This window comes from Ranitomeya imitator, chromosome 3, assembly GCF_032444005.1.
Source record: "Ranitomeya imitator isolate aRanImi1 chromosome 3, aRanImi1.pri, whole genome shotgun sequence".
NCBI classification, from domain to species: Eukaryota; Metazoa; Chordata; class Amphibia; order Anura; family Dendrobatidae; genus Ranitomeya; species Ranitomeya imitator.
This window is the reverse complement of record NC_091284.1, coordinates 601,945,342-601,967,385: the sequence shown is the minus strand read 5'-3', so window position 1 is coordinate 601,967,385 and position 22,044 is coordinate 601,945,342. Positions and strand designations below refer to the sequence as shown.

General features: G+C 43.4%; 1 long non-coding RNA gene across 1 annotated transcript in view; it reads left to right on the top strand.

Annotated features, from left to right (window-relative positions):
* The window catches only part of LOC138672225 (uncharacterized), an 88,575-nt gene extending 83,756 nt beyond the window's left edge, over positions 1-4,819 (top strand). Inside the window, exons 2-3 of the long non-coding RNA XR_011319652.1 lie at positions 1,616-1,804; positions 4,331-4,819. This is a non-coding gene — a long non-coding RNA (uncharacterized lncRNA). The remainder of the gene's footprint in view (positions 1-1,615; positions 1,805-4,330) is intronic.
* The last annotated feature ends 17,225 nt before the right edge of the window (positions 4,820-22,044 follow it).

Below are 22,044 nucleotides of genomic sequence, written 5' to 3'. Positions count from 1 at the left end.
ATGAACTGTATGTGGTTGCTGTCTGTTGTGTTTGTGCAACCACAGATTGTGAGCAGGAGGCATCAGTGCCTACTTCCTGGATAGCAGATTGGGAAAGCCATAACACAAGGGAAGGGACAGTGGTTTCACCTGCAGACACAGATTTTTTTCCCAGGTATTCCGTCCACCTGCTGGGATGCTTGGCTGCCCTGTGCTTCTGCATGCTAATGGTGCTCAGGTTGGCAATCTTCTTGCCTCTTGCCTTTTCTCAGCTTGGTATGGCAGATGCTGCAAATTACAGTTGTTTTGTCTGAAGAACTTTCCGAAAAAACTGCCATACAGGGGAGCAACACACACTTGGCTTGTTATCTAGCCGAGTGGGGAGGGCTTAATGGAATAGTTGACCAAGTTCTCCCTCTGGTCAAACCATTACCTTTTCTTGCCTGTTTTCATGCTATGGATCCATCCCTCTCTGCACTGCTGTGCTCGCTAGGCGTGCCACCATGCCAAGTTGGATCAGTGGCCTATTCATTGTATATTATAGTACCTAATATGAAACCTGCCTCTATCCCTAATCCCGCAGTCGGTTCCTACAGTAAACACAATGCAAACTATCAGAGATCTGCAGCATGTACTTTCAATGATAACCTTTCCCTCTCCCTCATAATATATCTCTCCCTACGCTATCTCAACCTAACAGAGAACTAATCTTTACTCTCAGTAGCTCTTAAAAGAGCTTTTTGGAAACTCTCCCTATACACTGCTTTCACTCTCTGTACGCTCACACGAAGCTCTCACTACGCTGTTTCTTGATGCAATGTTCACAAGATGGCACCGGCAGGGATTAAATATCTCTTATGTCACTGTAAGGCCAGCCAATCACAGTAATGCCACAATAAAGATTGTGTCGGCATCACTGTGATTGGCAAGCAAGCCTGGCATGTTCATTGGCTGCAAATAAAGCGCCAAACATGCTGAGTGGGTCACTCGAATATACGGAGGTGAATAGCAAATTACTCACTGACTAACAAATAGCCCGAATAGCGTACTCTTCGTGCTCATCACTACTTATTTTCTCTTCGGTGGTTTAATTGTCTCTTCTTTGTTTACGAGGATAAAATATGTTGCTAATTTACAAGAAGGCCAGTAATTTGATAGGATTAGATTGATCTTATTCATCTGTTTTATGTAAATTACCTGTTATTAATTTTATTAAACACTAGTAGGTATTTAGTTTTGTTGGTATTGTGGTCATTGGGATGTCCCGTGTTCCTGGGTTTCTGTGTTTACTAACTTCAGATATTACTTACTGTTTGTTTTTAGTTTTATTTTTTTTAGAACTGATACATTGTATTTTATGTTGGTTTTATAAATAGGACTGTGCATTATTTAAGTGATGAAAAGAGTGCATGTTCAAGGACGATTTTGAGACTAATAAGTATTGAAATATAATATTTCTAAAAATACTAAAAATGTTAAAATTCTCCTAAAATCCCAGCTGAAATAATATATGTTTTTTTTTAGAAAAATAAGAACAACCTCAACTCCTTAAAAATCTTGGAATTTTTTTAATTGTACATTTTTTTTCTCCCTTGCTGCAAGAGCATTTACCGTACCTTCTTTTTTTTTTTTTTAGATAACCATAGAATGGCTCGATTTTGTGAGAAGAGTTGAATTCACCTCAGACGCGCCACCGGCTGGGGCGCCACCTGAACTACTAACAATGATCTTGGAGCATTGCATCGATTAATGAAAAGATCAAGCAAACATCTATTGAAATCAAGGATGGTGGAGCATTCGCTGCACACTCCACATCTCTCTTCAGGTTAGTTTTTTAATCGGATCATCATTCCAATCATTCGCGAGGCCCATGCCATATGTCGGTCAGGTTAGAGGAAACCAGAGACATACGTCTGTCAGTTCACTAACTCAGTTGCACAATGCCGATGTGACAGCAAGAAATTTCTTCATATGTGCTCATATGTTAACACAGTGTTAGGCCATATAGTCTTTGACCTCTCCTCGTATACCTGTACTATTGATCCTTAGTGTCTGTTGGATATAGTCACTGTTTCTTTGCATAGGGGTACTGATATCTACAGATAAGTGTGTTAGCAATACGCGGACATATTGCTCTCCTTTATTCATCTCCTATGTGTCCCATCCCATAGCGCTATTTGTTTATACAGTTTCTAATTTAATTTAATTTTTACAGAAAACATGGAGCCCATCTTGCTTTAGTCTTTGCATTAAATATACACATAACAGGAAAGAATAAGTAATATTTTTTAAAAATGTTAAAGTATATACATATTTACAATGAAAAATTAAACTTGCTTCTGTGCTTGAAAAATCCAATATTTAGATTAGGCAATTAAAAAAATGTTGTAGTATTTTCTTGCTATACAAGTTTAAGACTACTCATGTTTAGATACCCCATCAGCATTGGTGACACTTATAAATGCCCCTTTCACGTTTACACAGAGAAGCTCGAATTTCTAAAATGTATGGATAGCAAAATGACCATTTTAGAGCCACACAAGAGTGCCTTTCAAATATGTTTACATTGGTAGCAGGGAAATTAATTAAATCAAACCTCAGTTTGACACACAAAAGGTGCAAAAGTGATTCAGACAGCAGGTTGGCCTAAGATGTCAGGTTCTACTCAATTTCAAGTTAAAAGCTCTCTATGCCTTGCACAAAGAACTAACTCTTTCTCCTATTAGCATAATTTCCTGTAATGAACAAACATAACTTTAGATCGAATTTCCCTAAATCACCATTATGTACTTTGCTTTTGCTTATTTTTCTAATAAATGATTCCAGTTTGTCAAGTGACAACAGAGTTTCCTAATTGCTGTAACTAAAACCTAAATAAGCAAACTAATAATTTTGATAACTAAATAAAAATAGAAATTCTGCATACCGCATGTTTTAAATTTATTTTTACTTTTTTATGATACAGTAAATAAACGAAACTATTAGTTTTAAGATGAAGAGAAAAAAAAACTAACTGAAAAAAGGAGATATTTTATCTGCACAATTTTATTTTATTAGCTATGGGGATATATGGTATGTTATGGGATATGTCGCTTATGTTTCATTTACAAATGTCAATACTCTTCTACTTTTACAAAATAACTAAATGGAAAAAATAATTGGTTTAAAAGTCTCTATTTCCTTCTGAACTTTGCTTGGCTGGATCCAGTCATAGCTTTCCAAAAAAAGACTACGAAGAGGACAGACTTCCTTGTCATCTGGATGCCATAAATAAATTAAAATGATGTTCTCCAGATAAATTTTTTTTTTCTTTCTTTTTGGCAAACCAATCTGTAATTAGAAAAAGTGAAGGCTTTCATTTGTGGATCCAGCAAAAGGAAGGAAGCATTTTGTATGTGGATTCAAAGAAGGCCAAACTATGAAAACAGTAAAGAGGAAAAACATATGTTGCCTTGGTTTTAGCTCAGTTATTTAAATGTTCTGTGATCTAATTTACTCTGTAAGCTTAAAACCACTTTAAAGTCAATGATCCTGTAAATATGAAGAAGAACATTGACAATTCCATGGAAAGAACAAAAATAGTATTCCAAGGAGCTAGGAAAAAAAACTTTTACTTTGAGTAACTATTTCCTATATTTTTAACAATATAATCAAATATATCTGTAATTGAATTTTTTTCTAACTTTATTCTGGATTCTGAGACATTAAAATGAATATTTTCAACCACTGATGATATTTACAACATCCTCATAATACATTTCCATTTGGGATCAATTAAGTTGAAACTGGAGCAGTGCAATGATAGCTTTCTGCCACACATAGCATATTGCATTTCGCCCAAAAAGTTCTACTTTGTCTTATCTGAGCACAACACCTTCTTTCACATGGTACCTGTGTCCGCTACATGGGTTTTTGCAAGAGAAATAACTGAGGGCATTCCTAATACATGCGGGATTGGCGAACTAAACACTAAGAATCAAATATGCAATCAAAAGAAAACAAATGTGCTATTGAGTCAGGATCGCCAAATATAATATGCTACATATTTTATTTAACCCCTTTGTGAGATTGGATGCAATAGTACGCCCATGTCGGACTCCCTCTGTCTGGTACAGGCTGCGGCGCTGAGCCTGCACCTTTCCGGGTACTTGACAGCTGCTCTATACAGCTGACATGTGCCCGCAACAGCCACAGGTGGAATTGCGATTCCACCCGCGGTTGTTAACTAGTTAAATGCTGCTGTCAATCTCTGACAGTAGCATATAACTTGCGCTTAGAAGAAGCGCATTGCTAATCCTAATATTTAAAAATTTCAAAAATAACAAAATATAAAAGTTTTATTTTTCAACAGGACAATTACCCCAAACACACCTCCAGGCTGTGTAAGGGCTATTTGACCAGGAAGGAGAGTGATGGGGTGCTATTCCAGATGACCTGGACTCCACAGTCACCAGACCTGAACCCAATCGAGATGGTTTGGGGTGAGCTAGACCACAGAGTGAAGGCAAAAGGGCCAACAAGTGCTAAGCATCTCTGGGAACTCCTTCAAGATTGTTGGAAGACCATTCCTGGTGACTACCTCTTGAAGCTCATCAAGAGAGCGCCAAGAGTGTGCAAAGCAGTCATCAAAGCAAAAGGTGGCTACTCTGAAGAACCTAGAATATCAGAAATATTTTCAGTTGTTTCACACTTTTTTGTTAAGTATATAATTCCACATGTGTTAATTCATAGTTTTGATGCCTTCAGTGTGAATGTACAATTTTCATAGTCATGAAGATACAGAAAAATGAGAAGGTGTGTCCAAACTTTTGGTCTGTACTCTATATCTCAGATTAGTAAAAAGACGTATTGGAGGTCACTAAGGGATTAAGTATGAGACATCCAAGATGATTTTCTATAAAATGATGGCAGTCTCAAGTTCAAAGGAGAAGTGGGTAATGAGTAGTGTTGAGCATTCCGATACTGCAATATCAGGTATCGGCCGATATTCACTGTATTGGAGTTCCGATACTGAGTTCCAATACTTTTACAATTTCGAATACCGGAATCGGAAATTCCCATAATGCAATGAGCCAGTTTTATTCTATTCAGCCAATGAGGATCCTAAGAAGTGTGGGCACATCCTCTTAGGCATGTTAGCCATATTAACTAATGGCATGGCTGTGATTGGCTGCTCAAATGATGTCATGATGGAGTGAGTGTGGGCGGTGCGTGGGCAGAGACTGCATGTCTGTGTGTGCGGGCGGGGTCTGTGCGTGACCATCGAGGGTCTGTGCGGGCCTGCCGGGGGTCTGTATGGGCCTCTTGGGGGTGTGGGGGCCTCTTGGGGGTCTGTGCGGGCATGCCTGGGGTTTGTATGGGCATCTCAAGGGTCTGTGTGGGCCTGCCAGGGGTCTGTGCGGCATGCCGGGGGTCTGTTCGGGCCTCTCTGGGGTCTGTGCAGGCCTCTTGGGGGTCTGTGCGGGCTGCTGGGGGTCTGTACGGGCCTCTTGGGGGTCTGTGCGGGCCTCTCAGGGGTCTTTGTGTGTGTGCAGGCATCGTCCAATGGGACTACAAGTCCCATCGGGCTATGCCTGCTACAATGACAGTGATTGACACATTAGCCAATGATGGGGCAGCAGTAGTCCCATCATCTGGCTAATGTGTTGAATGTAAAAAAAACACACAAACATACATACTACATACTACATACAACATACTACATACATACAACATACATGATACATACATACTACATACTGCATACATACAACATGCATACTACATACATACAGACAACATACTTACAACATACTACATACATACTACATAAATACAACGTACATACATACAACATACATACAACATACTACATACATACAACATACATACAACAAACATGCATACAACATACATACATACATACAACATGCAAACTACATACATACTGCATACCTACATACATACTACATACATACATGCAACATAAAACATGCATTCTACATACATACTACATACATACTACATATATATACAACATACTACATACATACTACATACATACTACATACTGTACATACATACATACAACATACAACATGCTACATACATACAACATACAACATACCACATACATACTACATACATAATACATACATACAACATACATACAACATGCTACATGCATACAACATACATACTACATACATACTACATACAATACATTCATACATTACATACAACACATACATATAGACATACAGTACATATAACATAGATTACATACTCACCATCACTTGTCACTTTGTTCCCCGAAGCCAGTGTCATCTGTAAAAAATATTAAAATAACAAACAAACAATATACTCCCTGATCTGCAGAAATCCACGAGTGTCCCACGACGATCTCCTGTGGAGGACAGCATCATCAGCTGATGCGACCGCTCTCTAGGGGCTCCAGGAACACAATGACGGGTGGAAGGTATCCTTCCACACTGTATACCTCCGCCACTGTAAAAAAAAATAGTACCTATTCTCACTTTTGGCATTGCTGTGTGTGAAAGTTCCCACGCAGCTTTTGCCATAGAGTGAGACCAGTGAACTAGAGTAACCTCTCAGTGATGCACTGCAAGCCATTGTCTCCTGTCAGTGTGTCATTGAGGGTCCTATAGAGCAGTGACATCACCCGATGTCACTGTTCTATAGGGGAGATCGTCGTGGGACACTCGTTATTAATTGGACTGTGTCAGACAGGGAGTATACGGTTTATTATTTTACGTTTTTTGCAGGTGCTGAAGTATGGTAAGTATGGTTAAATTAAGAATAATAAAATACTTTTTCTGGCTGTTTTTTAATTTTGTTTTTAACCCTTTCACTACTCTAGGATTAATAATAGGCATCTTATTGATGCCTCTCCATTGTGAATCTGGCTTCATGTCACCTTACAATAACAAGGTGACATTAACCCCTTATTAACCCATATTCCACCGCTACACGGTTTACATTCCGCAGCATATCAATTCTGTGTGCGGAATCAGCAGTGGTTTTACACCTGCTCCATAATAGGAATCCGCAGGTGTAAAACCGCAGTGGAATCCACACAAAAAATGCGTTAAATCCACAATAAATCCCCAAGAAAAACGCACAGTTTTTGCCCTGCGGATTTATCAAATCCACAGCGGAAAAATCCGCAAAGGATCATTCTACGTGTGCACATACCCTCACTGCACCAAAACTGCATCAAAAACCGCACCAAAAGCTGCATCAAAACTGCATCAAAACTGTATCAAAACTTTGGTGCGGTTTTTGATGCAGTTTTGGTGCAGATTTGATGCAGTTTTTGGTGCAGTTATGATGCAGATATGGTGCAGTTTTGATGCATTTTTGATGCATTTTTGGTGCAGGTTTGATGCAGATTTGGTGCGGTTTTTGCACAGTTTTGATGCAGTTTTTGGAAATAAATAAATGGAAAATGTGCATTGTTGTGAATTCTGTGGTCGAGCTCCCTCCTGTGGTCACAAGTGGTACTTCGGCTGATTCTGTCTATGGGCTTCCGTTGGTGGATGTGAGTGGTACCGCGGCTTCTAAGTTTCCTTCCTCAGGTAATGTGGTGAAGTCATTAGGTGCTGCTCTATTTAACTCCACCTAGTGCTTTGATCCTGGCCTCCAGTCAATGTTCTAGTATTGGACCTGTTTCCTCCTGGATCGTTCCTGTGGCCTGCTGCTCTGCATAGCTAAGTTACTCTTTGCTATTTGTTTGCTGTTTTTTTCTGTCCAGCTTGTCAATTTGTTTTTTACTGCTTGCTGGAAGCTCTGGGACGCAGAGGATGTACCTCCGTGCCGTTAGTTCGGTACGGAGGGTCTTTTTGCCCCTTTGCGTGGTTTTTGTAGGGTTTTGTGTTGACCGCAAAGTTACCTTTCCTATCCTCGCTCTGTTCAGAAAGTTGGGCCTCAATTTGCTAAATCTATTTCATCTCTACGTTTGTCTTTTCATCTTAACTCACAGTCATTATATGTGGGGGCTGCCTTTTCCTTTGGGGTATTTCTCTGAGGCAAGGTAGGCTTATTTTCTATCTTCAGGCTAGCTAGTTTCTCAGGCCGTGCCGAGTTGCATAGGGAGCGTTAGGCGCAATCCACGGCTGCCTTTAGTGTGGTTGGAGAGGATTAGGGATTGCGGTCAACAGAGTTCCCACGTCTCAGAGCTCTATCTTGTTTTTTGGGTTATTGCCAGGTCACTGTATGTGCGCTGACCTCTATGTCCATTGTGGTACTGAATTACCTTTCATAACAGTACTGGAGGCCCAAAGTACTAATGATTCTCAATAGAGGGAAAAAAGAAGTTCTGAGACCATTTTTTTTTCTTTGCACTGTGTTTTGCCTTTTTTTCCCCTAGACATTTGGGTGGTTCAGGACACAGGTGTAGCAATGGACATTAAAGGTCTGTATTCATGTGTGGATCAGCTCACGGCAAGAGTACAAAGTATTCAAGACTTTGTGGTTCAGAATTCTATGTTAGAACCGAGAATTCCTATTCCTGATTTGTTTTTTGGAGATAGAACTAAATTTCTGAGTTTCAAAAATAATTGTAAACTATTTCTGGCTTTGAAACCTCGCTCCTCTGGTGACCCAATTCAACAAGTTAGGATCGTTATTTCTTTTTTGCGTGGCGACCCTCAGGACTGGGCATTTTCTCTTGCGTCAGGAGATCCTGCATTAAGTAATATCGATGCATTTTTCCTGGCGCTCGGATTGCTGTACGATGAGCCTAATTCTGTGGATCAGGCAGAGAAGAATTTGCTGGCTCTGTGTCAGGGTCAGGATGAAATAGAGATATATTGTCAGAAATTTAGAAAGTGGTCCGTACTCACTCAGTGGAATGAAGGTGCGCTCGCAGCTATTTTCAGAAAAGGTCTCTCTGAAGCCCTTAAGTATGTCATGGTGGGATTTCCTATGCCTGCTGGTCTGAATGAGTCTATGTCTTTGGCCATTCAGATCGGTCGACGCTTGCGCGAGCGTAAATCTGTGCACCATTTGGCGGTATTACCTGAGCTTAAACCTGAGCCTATGCAGTGCGATAGGACTTTGACCAGAGTTGAACGGCAAGAACACAGACGTCTGAATGGGCTGTGTTTCTACTGTGGTGATTCCACTCATGCTATCTCTGATTGTCCTAAGCGCACTAAGCGGTTCGCTAGATCTGCCACCATTGGTACGGTACAGTCAAAATTTCTTCTGTCTGTTACCTTGATCTGCTCTTTGTCATCATATTCTGTCATGGCATTTGTGGACTCAGGCGCTGCTCTGAATTTAATGGACTTGGAGTATGCTAGGCGTTGTGGGTTTTTCTTGGAGCCCTTGCAGTGTCCTATTCTATTGAGAGGAATTGATGCTACGCTTTTGGCCAAGAATAAGCCTCAGTACTGGACCCAGCTGACCATGTGCATGGCTCCTGCACATCAGGAGGTTATTCGCTTTCTGGTGTTGCATAATCTGCATGATGTGGTCGTGTTGGGGTTGCCATGGCTACAAGTCCATAATCCAGTATTAGATTGGAAATCCATGTCTGTGTCCAGCTGGGGTTGTCAGGGGGTACATGGTGATGTCCCATTTCTGACTATTTCGTCATCCACCCCTTCTGAGGTTCCTGAGTTCTTGTCTGATTACTGGGATATATTTGATGAGCCCAAGTCCGATACCCTACCTCCGCATAGGGATTGTGATTGTGCTATCGATTTGATTCCTGGTAGTAAATTCCCAAAAGGTCGACTGTTTAATTTATCTGTGCCTGAGCATGCCGCTATGTGGAGTTATGTGAAGGAGTCTTTAGAGAAGGGGCATATTCGCCCGTCATCGTCGCCATTAGGAGCAGGGTTCTTTTTTGTAGCCAAGAAGGATGGTTCACTGAGACCTTGTATAGATTACCGCCTTCTAAATAAGATCACGGTTAAATTTCAGTACCCCTTGCCATTGTTATCTGATTTGTTTGCTCAGATTAAGGGGGCTAGTTGGTTCACCAAGATAGATCTTCGTGGTGCGTATAATCTTGTGCGTATTAAGCGAGGCGATGAGTGGAAAACTGCATTTAATACGCCCGAGGGCCATTTTGAGTATCTAGTAATGCCGTTCGGACTTGCCAATGCTCCATCAGTGTTTCAGTCCTTTATGCATGACATATTCCTAGAGTACCTGGATAAATTCCTGATTGTGTACTTAGATGACATTTTGATCTTCTCGGATGATTGGGAGTCTCATGTGAAGCAGGTCAGAATGGTGTTTCAGGTCCTGCGTGCTAATTCATTGTTTGTGAAGGGATCAAAGTGTCTCTTTGATGTTCAGACGGTTTCATTTTTGGGGTTCATCTTTTCCCCTTCTACTATCGAGATGGGCCCTGTTAAGGTCCAAGCCATCCATAATTGGACTCAGCCGACATCTCTGAAAAGTCTGCAAAAGTTCCTGGGCTTTGCTAATTTTTATCGTCGCTTCATCTGCAATTTTTCTAGTATTGCTAAACCATTGAACGATTTGACCAAGAAAGGTGCTGATGTGGTCAATTGGTCTTCTGCTGCGGTGGGAGCTTTTCAAGAGTTGAAGCATCGTTTTTCTTCTGCCCCTGTGTTGTGTCAACCAGATGTTTCGCTTCCGTTCCAGGTCGAGGTTGATGCTTCTGAGATTGGAGCAGGGGCTGTTTTGTCGCAGAGAAGTTCTGATTGCTCGGTGATGAAACCATGCGCCTTCTTTTCCAGGAAGTTTTCGCCTGCTTAGCGAAATTATGATGTGGGCAATCGAGAGTTGCTGGCCATGAAGTGGGCATTCGAGGAGTGGCGTCATTGGCTTGAAGGAGCTAAGCATCGTGTGGTGGTCTTGACTGATCATAAGAACTTGACTTATCTCGAGTCCGCCAAGCGGTTGAATCCTAGACAAGCTCGTTGGTCGTTGTTTTTTGCCCGTTTTGACTTTGTGATTTCATACCTTCCGGGCTCTAAAAATGTGAAGGCGGATGCTCTGTCTAGGAGTTTTGTGCCCGACTCTCCGGGTGTATCTGAGCCGGCGGGTATCCTCAAAGAGGGAGTAATTGTGTCTGCCATCTCCCCTGATTTGCGGCGGGTGCTGCAAAAATTTCAGGCTAATAAACCTGATCGTTGCCCAGCGGAGAAACTGTTTGTCCCTGATAGGTGGACGAATAAAGTTATCTCTGAGGTTCATTGTTCGGTGTTGGCTGGTCATCCTGGAATCTTTGGTACCAGAGAGTTAGTGGCTAGATCCTTTTGGTGGCCATCTCTGTCGCGGGATGTGCGTACTTTTGTGCAGTCCTGTGGGATTTGTGCTCGGGCTAAGCCCTGCTGTTCTCGTGCCAGTGGGTTGCTTTTGCCCTTGCCGGTCCCGAAGAGGCCTTGGACACATATCTCTATGGATTTTATTTCAGATCTTCCCGTCTCTCAAAAGATGTCAGTCATTTGGGTGGTCTGTGATCGCTTCTCTAAGATGGTCCATTTGGTACGCTTGTCTAAATTGCCTTCCTCCTCTGATTTGGTGCCATTGTTTTTCCAGCATGTGGTTCATTTACATGGCATTCCAGAGAATATCGTTTCTGACAGAGGTTCCCAGTTTGTTTCGAGGTTTTGGCGAGCCTTTTGTGGTAGGATGGGCATTGACTTGTCTTTTTCCTCGGCTTTCCATCCTCAGACTAATGGCCAGACCGAACGAACCAATCAGACCTTGGAAACATATCTGAGATGCTTTGTTTCTGCTGATCAGGATGACTGGGTGTCCTTTTTGCCTTTGGCTGAGTTCGCCCTTAATAATTGGGCCAGCTCGGCTACCTTGGTTTCACCGTTTTTCTGCAACTCTGGGTTCCATCCTCGTTTCTCTTCAGGGCAGGTTGAGTCTTCGGACTGTCCTGGTGTGGATACTGTGGTGGACAGGTTGCAGCAGATTTGGACTCATGTAGTGGACAATTTGACTTTGTCCCAGGAGAAGGCTCAACGTTTCGCTAATCGCAGACGCTGTGTGCGTCCCCGACTTCGGGTTGGGGACTTGGTTTGGTTATCTTCTCGTCATATTCCTATGAAGGTTTCCTCTCCTAAGTTTAAACCTTGTTTTATTGGTCCGTATAGGATTTCTGAGGTTCTTAATCCTGTGTCTTTTCGTCTGACCCTTCCAGATTCTTTTTCCATACATAACGTATTCCATAGGTCATTGTTGCGGAGATACGTGGCACCTATGGTTCCATCTGTTGATCCTCCTGCCCCGGTTTTGGTGGAGGGGGAGTTGGAGTATATTGTGGAGAAGATTTTGGATTCTCGTGTTTCAAGGCGGAAACTCCAGTATCTGGTTAAGTGGAAGGGTTATGCTCAGGAAGATAATTCCTGGGTCTTTGCCTCTGATGTCCATGCTCCCGATCTTGTTCGTGCCTTTCATATGGCTCATCCTGGTCGTCCTGGGAGCTCTGGTGAGGGTTCGGTGACCCCTCCTCAAGGGGGGTACTGTTGTGAATTCTGTGGCAGAGCTCCCTCCTGTGGTCACAAGTGGTACTTCGGCTGGTTCTCTCTGTGAGCTTCCGTTGGTGGAGGAAAGTGGTACTGCGGCTTCTGAGTTTCCTTCCTCAGGTGATGTGATGAAGTCGTTAGGTGCTGCTCCATTTAACTCCACCTAGTGCTTTGATCCTGGCTTCCAGTCAATGTTCTAGTATTGGACCTGTTTCCTCCTGGATTTTTTCCTGTGGCCTGCTGCTCTGCATAGCTAAGTTACTCTTTGCTATTTGTTTGCTGTTTTTTTCTGTCCAGCTTGTCAATTTGTTTTTTACTGCTTGCTGGAAGCTCTGGGATGCAGAGGGTGTACCTCCGTGCCGTTAGTTCGGTACGGAGGGTCTTTTTGCCCCCTTTGCGTGGTTTTTGTAGTGTTTTGTGTTGATCGCAAAGTTACCTTTCCTATCCTCGCTCTGTTCAGAAAGTTGGGCCTCACTTTGCTAAATCTATTTCATCTCTACGTTTGTCTTTTCATCTTAACTCACAGTCATTATATGTGGGGGCTGCCTTTTCCTTTGGGGTATTTCTCTGAGGCAAGGTAGGCTTATTTTCTATCTTCAGGCTAGCTACGGTAGTTTCTCAGGCCATGCCGAGTTGCATAGGGAGCGTTAGGCGCAATCCACGGCTGCCTTTAGTGTGGTTGGAGAGGATTAGGGATTGCGGTCAACAGAGTTCCCACGTCTCAGAGCTCGTTCTTGTTTTTTGGGTTATTGCCAGGTCACTGTATGTGCGCTGACCTCTATGTCCATTGTGGTACTGAATTACCTTTCATAACAGTTCGAGCTCCCTCCTGTGGTCACAAGTGGTACTTCGGCTGATTCTGTCTATGGGCTTCCATTGGTGGATGTGAGTGGTACTGCGGCTTCTGAGTTTCCTTCCTCAGGTGATGAGGTTAAGTCGTTAGGTGCTGCTCTATTTAACTCCACCTAGTGCTTTGATCCTGGCCTCCAGTCAATGTTCTAGTATTGGTCTTGCTTCCTCCTGGATCGTTCCTGTGGCCTGTCTGCTCAGCATAAGCTAAGTTCTGCTTGTGTTACTTTTGTTTGCTATATTTTCTGTCCAGCTTACTATATTGGTTTTTCTTGCTTGCTGGAAGCTCTGAGACGCAGAGGGAGCACCTCCGTACCGTTAGTCGGTGCGGAGGGTCTTTTTGCCCCTCTGCGTGGTTGTTTTTAGGTTTTTGTGTTGACCGCAAAGCTATCTTTCCTATCCTCGGTCTATTCAGTAAGTCGGGCCTCACTTTGCTAAATCTATTTCATCTCTGTGTTTGTATTTTCATCTTATCTCACAGTCATTATATATGTGGGGTTATTCTGCCCCTGTGTTGTGTCAACCAGATGTTTCGCTTCCGTTCCAGGTCGAGGTTGATGCTTCTGAAATTGGAGCGGGGGCTGTTTTGTCGCAAAGAGGTTCTGATTGCTCGGTGATGAAGCCATGCGCCTTCTTTTCTAGGAAGTTTTCGCCTGCTGAGCGAAATTATGATGTCAGCAATCGAGAGTTGCTGGCCATGAAGTGGGCATTCGAGGAGTGGCGTCATTGGCTTGAAGGAGCTAAGCATCGCGTGGTGGTCTTGACTGATCACAAGAACTTGACTTATCTCGAGTCTGCCAAACGGTTGAATCCTAGACAGGCTCGTTGGTCGCTGTTTTTCTCCCGTTTTGACTTTGTGGTTTCGTACCTTCCGGGCTCTAAAAATGTGAAGGCGGATGCCCTGTCTAGGAGTTTTGTGCCCGACTCTCCGGGTTTGCCTGAGCCGGCGGGTATTCTCAAAGAGGGAGTAATTGTGTCTGCCATCTCCCCTGATTTGCGGCGGGTGCTGCAAAAATTTCAGGCTAATAAACCTGATCGTTGCCCAGCGGAGAAACTGTTTGTCCCTGATAGGTGGACAAATAAAGTTATCTATGAGGTTCATTGTTCGGTGTTGGCTGGTCATCCTGGAATCTTTGGTACCAGAGATTTAGTGGCTAGATCCTTTTGGTGGCCGTCTCTGTCGCGGGATGTGCGTTCTTTTGTGCAGTCCTGTGGGATTTGTGCTCGGGCTAAGCCCTGCTGTTCTCATGCCAGTGGGTTGCTTTTGCCCTTGCCGGTCCCGAAGAGGCCTTGGACACATATCTCTATGGATTTTATTTCGGATCTCCCCGTCTCACAAAAAATGTTGGTTATTTGGGTAGTTTGTGATCGCTTCTCTAAGATGATCCATTTGGTACCCTTGTCTAAATTACCTTCCTCCTCTGATTTGGTGCCATTGTTCTTCCAGCATGTGGTTCGTTTACATGGCATTCCAGAGAACATCGTTTCTGACAGAGGTTCCCAGTTTGTTTCGAGGTTTTGGCGAGCCTTTTGTGCTAGGATGGGCATTGATTTGTCTTTTTCCTCGGCTTTCCATCCTCAGACAAATGGTCAGACTGAACGAACCAATCAGACCTTGGAAACATATCTGAGATGTTTTGTTTCTGCTGATCAGCATGATTGGGTGTCCTTTTTGCCGTTGGCTGAGTTCGCCCTTAATAATCGGGCCAGCTCGGCTACCTTGGTTTCGCCGTTTTTCTGCAATTCTGGGTTCCATCCTCGTTTCTCTTCAGGGCAGGTTGAGTCTTCGGACTGTCCTGGTATAGATACTGTGGTGGACAGGTTGCAGCGGATTTGGACTCATGTAGTGGACAATTTGACCTTGTCCCAGGAGAAGGCTCAACGTTTCGCTAATCGCAGACGCTGTGTGGGTCCCCGACTTCGTGTTGGGGATTTGGTTTGGTTGTCATCTCGTTATATTCCTATGAAGGTTTCCTCTCCTAAGTTTAAGCCTCGTTTCAATGGTCCATATAGGATTTCTGAGGTTCTTAATCCTGTGTCTTTTCATTTGACCCTTCCAGATTCTTTTTCCATCCATAACGTATTCCATAGGTCATTGTTGCGGAGATACGTGGCAACTATGGTTCCATCTGTTGATCCTCCTGCCCCGGTTTTGGTGGAGGGGGAGTTGGAGTATATAGTGGAGAAGATTTTGGATTCTCGTGTTTCAAGACGGAAACTCCATTATCTGGTTAAGTGGAAGGGTTATGGTCAGGAAGATAATTCCTGGGTCTTTGCCTCTGATGTCCATGCTGCTGATCTTGTTCGTGCCTTTCATATGGCTCATCCTGGTCGGCCTGGGGGCTCTGGTGAGGGTTCGGTGACCCCTCCTCAAGGGGGGGTACTGTTGTGAATTCTGTGGTCGAGCTCCCTCCTGTGGTCACAAGTGGTACTTCGGCTGATTCTGTCTATGGGCTTCTGTTGGTGGATGTGAGTGGTACTGCGGCTTCTGAGTTTCCTTCCTCAGGTGATGAGGTTAAGTTGTTAGGTGCTGCTCTATTTAACTTCAGCTTGGATAAAGACTGGTTTCCAGTCGAAACGCGTCGCTTGGTCCCTCACGGGGTTTATGGTGGGTCTAAGGAGCATGTATTGCTATTTTAACCTTTTGGATTAAAATTTATAATTTTTAACAAGAGCAAGCTGGAATCTTCGTTTTTTTTCATTGATTGCACGTCTCATCAGGACTATTTCCGTGCTTCTCTTCCAAGATCGGTGAGCTGGCTTCCCTTCCTTTCTTTTTTTCTATTTAACTCCACCTAGTGCTTTGATCCTGGCCTACAGTCAATGTTCTAGTATTGGTCTTGCTTCCTCCTGGATCGTTCCTGTGGCCTGTCTGCTCAGCATAAGCTAAGTTCTGCTTGTGTTACTTTTGTTTGCTATATTTTCTGTCCAGCTTGCTATATTGGTTTTTCTTGCTTGCTGGAAGCTCTGAGACGCAGAGGGAGCACCTCCGTACCGTTAGTCGGTGCGGAGGGTCTTTTTGCCCCTCTGCGTGGTTGTTTTTAGGTTTTTGTGTTGACCGCAAAGCTATCTTTCCTATCCTCGGTATATTCAGTAAGTCGGGCCTCACTTTGCTAAATCTATTTCATCTCTGTGTTTGTATTTTCATCTTATCTCACAGTCATTATATGTTGGGGGCTGCCTTTTCCTTTGGGGAATTTCTCTGAGGCAAGGTAGGCTTATTTTTCTTTCTTCAGGGCTAGTTAGTTTCTCAGGCTGTGCCGAGTTGCATAGGGAGCGTTAGGCGCAATCCACGGCTACCTCTAGTGTGGTGTGATAGGATTAGGGATTGCGGTCAGCAGAGTTCCCACGTCTCAGAGCTCGTCCTATGTTTTTTGGTTATTGTCAGGTCACTTTGTGTGCTCTGAACTTCAAGGTCCATTGTGGTTCTGAATTACCTATTCATAACAGTGCATGATTTGAATGGAAACATGCATGAAAAAATGGATTCTGAGGCCGGATTCATCATTTCACATCTCAGTTTCATACGTTTTTCGCCAGATCCGTCGCTGTGCGTTTTTTCACCGGACAGAAAAACCATTCCTCTGTATGTGGTTTCCATCCGGCGGAAACAGCTTTTTTGACGGATCCAGCAAAAAATGGATGAAACGTGTGGCCATCAGGTGCAATACGCCCCTAATACAACTCTATGAGAAAAAACAGATCCAGCAGAAAAAACGGATCGCTTTTTTCAAAACTCGCCGGATTGTGCCTGACAGCAAAAACCTGATGTGTGAAATTAGCCAGATAGATGTATGGATAGAAACATCTATGTATCTATAGATATATCTATAGATAAAAAAGAAAAGATGGAGGCAGCACACCATTTGTAGTGAAACAGAGCTTATTTAATCAGCCCAGAAAGCGACGTTTCGGTCCCAACAGGAACCTTTCTCAAGCTTGAAGAAAAGAAAAATAAATTCTGTGCATTTTCCACCTTTAATGCCACATTGCCAATCCCATTTGAACTCATGTTGAATAGTAGTTAGTCTGTACACAGCTACCTCCATTTAAAGTGATTTCGATTAACTTTATATAAAATTTAGCTGTTCTAGTAGGATTTTATTAATTGCATGCAACAGCAAAAGCAATGTTTGGTAAATAGCTTACAATATAGCAAAGGGATCTATTTGTTGAAAATTATTATTCAGTAGAATTTTACAATACATTTTCAAAGTGTTATACATACAATGGGACGTTGTGAATACTGTCATTAAGAAGTGGCGTACATTTGGCACAACCAGGGTATTACTTTACATAGTTACATAGTTACATAGTTATTAAGGTTGAAGGAAGACTATATGTCCATCTAGTTCAACCCATAGCCTAACCTAACATGCCCTAACATGTTGATCCAGAGGAAGGCAAAAAAAAACCATGTGGCAAAGAGTAAGCTCCACATTGGGGAAAAAAATTCCTTCCCGACTCCACATACGGCAATCAGACTAGTTCCCTGGATCAACGCCCTATCAAGGAATCTAGTGTATATACCCTGTAACATTATACTTTTCCAGAAAGGTATCCAGTCCCCTCTTAAATTTAAGTAATGAATCACTCATTACAACATCATACGGCAGAGAGTTCCATAGTCTCACTGCTCTTACAGTAAAGAATCCGCGTCTGTTATTATGCTTAAACCTTTTTTCCTCCAAACGCAGAGGATGCCCCCTTGTCCCTGTTTCAGGTCTATGATTAAAAAGATCATCAGAAAGGTCTTTGTACTGTCCCCTCATATATTTATACATTAAAATAAGATCACCCCTTAGTCTTCGTTTTTCCAAACTAAATAGCCCCAAGTGTAATAACTAGTGTTGAGCATTCCGATACCGCAAGTATCGGGTATCGGCCGATACTTGCGGTATCGGAATTCCGATACCGAGATCTGATACTTTTGTGGTATCGGGTATCGGTATCGGATACATAGAGATGTGTAAAATAAAGAATTAAAATAAAAAATATTGATATATTTACCTCTCCGGCGGCCCCTGGCGAGTCCGCGGGTAACCGGCAGGCTTCGTTGTTCAAAATCAGCGCTTTTAGGACCTGAGAAACACGTCCCGGCTTCTGATTGGTCGCGGGCCGCCCATGTGACCGCCACGCGACCAATCACAAGCCGCGACGTCACCGCAAGCTATTAGCGCGCTCATTTTTAAAAATGAGCGCGTTAATGGCTTTCAAAGACGTAGCGGGTTGTGATTGGTCGCGGCCGCGACCAATCACAAGCCGCGACGTCACCGCAAGCTATTAACGCGCTCATTTTTAAAAATGAGCGCGTTAATGGCTTTGAAAGACATAGCGGCTTGTGATTGGTCGCGTGGCCGCGACCAATCACAAGCCGCGACGTCACCGCAAGCTATTGACGCGCTCATTTTTAAAAATGAGCGCGTTAATGGCTTTGAAAGACATAGCGGCTTGTGATTGGTCGCGTGGCCGCGACCAATCACAAGCCGCTACGTCTTTGAAAGTCATTAACGCGCTCATTTTTCAAAAATGAGCGCGCTAATAGCTTGCGGTGACGTCGCGGCTTGTGATTGGTCGCGGCCACGCGACCAATCACAAGCCGCTATGTCTTTCAAAGCCATTAACGCGCTCATTTTTAAAAATGAGCGCGTCAATAGCTTGCGGTGACGTCGCGGCTTGTGATTGGTCGCGGCCACGCGACCAATCACAAGCCGCTATGTCTTTCAAAGCCATTAACGCGCTCATTTTTAACCCCTCTGTGACCTTAGACGTACTATCCCGTCGAGGTGCCCTGGGCTTATCTGACCCTGGACGGGATAGTACGTCATAGCCGATCGGCCGCGCTCACGGGGGGAGCGCGGCCGATCGCGGCCGGGTGTCAGCTGCTTATCGCAGCTGACATCCGGCACTATGTGCCAGGAGCGGTCACGGACCGCCCCCGGCACATTAACCCCTGGCACACCGCGATCAAAGATGATCGCGATGTGCCGGCGGTGCAGGGAAGCACCGCGCAGGGAGGGGGCTCCCTGCGGGCTTCCCTGAGCCCCCCGCAGCAACGCGATGTGATCGCGTTGCTGCGAGGGTCTCCTCACCTCCCTCCCTGCTCGAGCCCCGGATCCAAGATGGCCGCGGATCCGGGTCCTGCAGGGAGGGAGGTGGCTTCACAGAGCCTGCTTAGAGCAGGCACTGTGAAGGCTGCAGCGCTGCATGTCAGATCAGTGATCTGACAGAGTGCTGTGCAAACTGTCAGATCACTGATCTGTGATGTCCCCCCCTGGGACAAAGTAAAAAAGTAAAAAAAAATTTTTCCAAATGTGTAAAAAAAATAAAAAAAAATATTCCAAAATAATGAAAAAAAAAAAAAAATATTATTCCCATAAATACATTTCTTCATCTAAATAAAAAAAAAAAAACAATAAAAGTACACATATTTAGTATCGCTGCGTCCGTAACGACCCGACCTATAAAACTGTCCCACTAGTTAACCCCTTCAGTAAACACCGTAAGAAAAAAAAAAAAAAAACGAGGCAAAAAACAACGCTTTATTATCATACCGCCGAACAAAAAGTGGAATAACACGCGATCAAAAGGACAGATATAAATAACCATGGTACCGCTGAAAGCGACATATTGTCCCGCAAAAAAAGAGCCGCCATACAGCATCATCAGCAAAAAAATAAAAAAGTTATAGTCCTGAGAATAAAGCGATGCAAAAATAATTATTTTTTCTGTAAAATAGTTTTTATCGTATAAAAGCACCAAACCATAAAAAAATGATATAAATGAGGTATCGCTGTAATCGTACTGACCCGAAGAATAAAACTGATTTATCAATTTTACCAAACGCGGAACGGTATAAACGCCTCCCCCAATAGAAATTCATGAATAGCTGGCTTTTGGTCATTCTTCCTCACAAAAATCGGAATAAAAAGCGATAAAAAAATGTCACGTGCCCAAAAATGTTTTCAATAAAAACGTCAACTCGTCCCGCAAAAAACAAGACCTCACATGACTCTGTGGACCAAAATATGGAAAAATTATAGCTCTCAAAATGTGGTATTGCAAAAAATATTTTTTGCAATAAAAAGGGTCTTTCAGTGTGTGACGGCTGCCAATCATAAAAATCCGCTAAAAAACTCGCTATAAAAGTAAATCAAACCCCCCTTCATCACCCCCTTAGTTAGGGAAAAATAAAAAAAAATGTATTTATTTCCATTTTCCCATTAGGGCTAGGGTTAGGGCTAGGATTAGGGCTAGGGTTAGGGCTAGGGTTAGGGCTAGGGCTAGGGTTAGGGCTAGGGTTAGGGCTAGGGCTAGGGCTAGGGTTAGGGTTAGGGCTAGGGTTAGGGCTAGGGTTAGGGCTAGGGCTAGGGTTAGGGTTAGGGCTAGGGTTAGGGCTAGTGTTAGGGTTAGGGCTAGGGTTAGGGCTAGGGTTAGGGTTAGGGCTAGGGTTAGGGCTAGGGTTAGGGTTAGGGTTAGGGCTAGGGTTAGGGCTAGGGTTAGGGCTAGGGTTAGGGTTAGGGTTGGGGCTACAGTTAGGGTTGGGGCTAAAGTTAGGGTTAGGGTTTAGATTACATTTACAGTTGGGAATAGGGTTGGGATTAGGGTTAGGGGTGTGTCAGGGTTAGAGGTGTGGTTAGGGTTACCGTTGGAATTAGGGTTAGGGGTGTGTTTAGATTAGGGTTTCAGTTATAATTGGGGGGTTTCCACTGTTTCGGCACATCAGGGGCTCTCCAAACACGACATGGCGTCCGATCTCAATTCCAGCCAATTCTGCGTTGAAAAAGTAAAACAGTGCTCCTTCCCTTCCGAGCTCTCCTGTGTGCCCAAACAGGGGTTTACCCCAACATATGGGGTATCAGCGTACTCAGGACAAATTGGACAACAACTTTTGTGGACCAATTTCTCCTGTTACCCTTGGGAAAATACAAAACTGGGGGCTAAAAAATAATTTTTGTGGGAAAACAAAAAGATTTTTTATTTTCACGGCTCTGCGTTATAAACTGTAGTGAAACACTTGGGGGTTCAAAGTTCTCACAACACATCTAGATAAGTTCATTGAGGGGTCTAGTTTCCAATATGGGGTCACTTGTGGGGGGTTTCTACTGTTTAGGTACATTAGGGGCTCTGCAAACGCAATGTGACGCCTGCAGACCAATCCATCTAAGTCTGCATTCCAAATGATGCTCCTTCCCTTCCGAGCCCTCCCATGCGCCCAAACGGTGGTTCCCCCCCACATATCGGGTATCAGCGTACTCAGGACAAATTGGACAACAACATTTAGGGTCCAATTTCTCCTGCTAACCTTGGAAAAATACAAAACTGGGGGCTAAAATATAATTTTTGTGGAAAAAAAAATATTTTTTATTTGCATGGCTCTGCGTTATAAACTGTAGTGAAATACTTGGGGGTTCAAAGCTCTCACAACACATCAAGATGAGTTCCTTAGGGGGTCTACTTTCCAAAATGGTGTCACTTGTGGGGGGTTTCTACTGTTTAGGTACATTAGGGGCTCTGCAAACGCAATATGACGCCTGCAGACCATTCCATCTAAGTCTGCATTCCAAATGGCGCTCCTTCCCTTCCGAACCCTCCCATGCGCCCAAACGGTGGTTCCCCCCCACATATGGGGTATCAGCGTACTCAGGACAAATTGGACAACAACTTTTGGGGTCCAATTTCTCCTGTTACCCTAGGGAAAATACAAAACTGGGGGCTAAAAAATAATTTTTGTGGGAAAAAAATTTTGTTTTAT